This window comes from Hipposideros armiger, unplaced genomic scaffold (assembly GCF_001890085.2).
Source record: "Hipposideros armiger isolate ML-2016 unplaced genomic scaffold, ASM189008v1 scaffold_488, whole genome shotgun sequence".
Taxonomy (NCBI): domain Eukaryota; kingdom Metazoa; phylum Chordata; class Mammalia; order Chiroptera; family Hipposideridae; genus Hipposideros; species Hipposideros armiger.
In genome coordinates this window covers 62260-64888 of record NW_017731838.1, presented here as the reverse complement: position 1 = coordinate 64888, position 2629 = coordinate 62260, and the positions used below count along the sequence as shown (strand labels likewise).

The 2629-nt window shown below is 44.6% G+C and overlaps 1 protein-coding gene across 1 annotated transcript in view; it reads left to right on the top strand.

Moving 5' to 3' along the window:
• Positions 1-683: 683 nt before the first annotated feature.
• Positions 684-2629, top strand: part of ACSL1 (acyl-CoA synthetase long chain family member 1) — a 38779-nt gene continuing 36833 nt past the window's right edge. Inside the window, exon 1 of the mRNA XM_019667178.1 lies at positions 684-794. The gene's annotated coding sequence lies outside the window, so the exon portion shown is untranslated. The remainder of the gene's footprint in view (positions 795-2629) is intronic.

The following is a 2629-nucleotide window of genomic DNA, read 5'->3' as shown; positions in this document are numbered from 1 at the left end:
AAAAAAATAAAAAATTGTAGGCTCTGGCATCATAGTAGTTGAGCTTTCATTCATCAGTCTCTAAAGAATGCTTGGCATTCCTGTGGCTATCTGGACCCCTTGCAGTGTCTCTGTGGCCCCAGAGGGTACAGCAGCCCACAGGTGGAGAATGACCAGCCCTTAAGATGAGTCCCACTACTGGCGAGGAGCTCTGGTCCGTGGCAGGCGTGCTTACTATGGATGAAGGCAGCGTAGAGAAGGGTACACAGCAATAGCAAGTCTGCACACCCATAAGTGCTCCACATCACACGGGTACAGGCATGTCTGCACACCATGTGTCTTGGAGCTGATGACTGTAACTGTTAGATGCTACATGAGAAACTGAAGTTCCTAACAGTGCAGTTGGCAAAGAGATAAATGAGTGGAAATAATCTCAAAAAATATATAGTCAGATACACTTTAACAAAAAAAGAATGTAGATAACATTACGGAAGTGAAACTGAATGCTGTGTCATTTCCACAAGAGCTGACACAAACTGGGCCTCTGGGCCCCAGCCTGTCCTTCAGTTTATGCAACGAATACTCCCCGAGCAGCTACCCCACAGGGTTCCCCTGGAGGACCGGAGGCGTGTACTTCAGGCTTTTTATTTTTAATGCTTTCTTTGGACATGCTCATCTGTGCATCTGTCTTTTTCCACAGGGCAGCGATGGTGCTCGCAGATCCACGCTACTTGACAGTGACGAGCCCTTGACATATTTCTACGAGGACGTCAAAACCTTATACGAAAGTTTCCAGAGGGGCATACACGTGTCAAGTAAGCATCGTACTGAATTTGTGTGGCTAGCGCTTAATGGATTTCATTCAGCAGTGGTATTTCTTCAGAAAGGCATATTTGCTCACAACTTTCGCCACCTTAGTATGATTCAAGTCTCCCTGTCTCGTCCCATAAGCTCTCCAGGGTGAGTCCCAAAGCTCACTGGTCCCTCTAGATCGATGTTCTTCATGGCACAGGGGGTTCCATGGTCAAATATGTGTTCATCGTGTCGTGTATTTCATGGAGAGTCACACGTACATTAGCTCATTATGGGCTCCCACTTTTCCTGCAGGCAAGAGACTTGTTGAATTGGGCCTGAGCCAACAATTTTCAGACTTATTGACCAGGAGACTCGTATCTCGAGAAATAGACACTGACCTCCCAAGGAGGCAGTGTTCCATCAGGGACCCTTTGGACATGCTGGCTCATGGGACTACCCTTAATCACCAGCGGTGGCATCAGAGACCCTGTGACATGGGCACTGTCTTCCTTTCCAGCCCCGCTCCCTGCAGGCTCCAGGTGTACTCCCCTCAAGGCACACTGACCTTGCAAAGCCACGACCCCGCTGCTCTCTCTCTCTCTTAACTCTGTGTACTCTCCCCTATCATAACGCCTCTTCTGTCCACCCGCAGCCCAGGGTGCTTGACATATTCTTCCTAATCGTGTAAAACTCAGATTGCCTTTTACCTTTCCTATAAAAGCTTCCTGGTCCATCATTTCCACCCCCTACCTCCAAGTGAGGCATTTCCCCTTTCCCAACATCCTGCACCTATTTCTATAAAACCCCTTTCAGGGCACAGGTGCTTCCCTGGCCGTCTGTCCCACCAGCAGCTGCCCTTTCAGCAGGGCAGCCGTCTTCTTCTCGGCACCAATGCAGAGCCTGGCACACAGTGGGTTCTCCATTAATGTACCCTCAATGAAGGAGAGGATGCCCTTTGCTTCCCACCACTCCTCTTTTTGTTTCAGCTTCTTCAGTTTTGCTTGTTTCAGTTTGCTCTCCAAAAATGGTCTTTGGGGGCCATGCTTTGTTATTTAAATCTTTTGGTGGTTAGCTTTTATTTTGCCACTGCTAGCAAGATTGTAATCTCCTTACAAGCGAAAGGATTGTGTGCTATTGCTCTCTCTGTCTCCCCACAATATATTGCATGTGATATGTGCCTAAGAAGTGCCCATTGTTTTTTACTTGATGCTGGTAAAATTGGGTTCTCAGTTTAGTGTGTTTGCCCCAATATCCCTGTAGCTATTCATTAAGCCCCACTATAAAGGGAAAGCAGACTTACTGCTGTATTATTTAATTTATGAACGTCTTCAGAGTTAGTGTCAGGGTCAATGTTTGTCTGTGAGGGTAAATATAAGATAGATCATCCTAACATACGGATACATGAAAAAAATATATATATATATGTATATATATATATATATATATATATATATATATAGAGAGAGAGAGAGAGAGAGAGAGAGAGAGAGAGAGAGAGAGAGAGTGTGTGTGTGTGTGTGTGTGTATTCTTTACCACTACTGTAATACAAAACATGCATGTGTATAAGTGTATACACATTTTTACATTGTTAGTAGAGGATGGGATTTGTTGAGGAGTATGGTGACTTGCATTATACTTCTGACTCTCCCCTGATATTAAGACAAGTCACGTAATTTTTTTTTTGGTCACTTTCTCTACTTGGAAAATGAAGGACTTATATGAATGTTTCAGAGAAGTCAAAGAAAAATAAGTTCAGTCTTCTTAACCTATACTGATTGAAGGGAGCTGCTTTGCAGGGTTTTTTTTTTTTCTTTCCCCCCAGAGGAACCTTTTATTCTAAGTTTAAGTTCACCT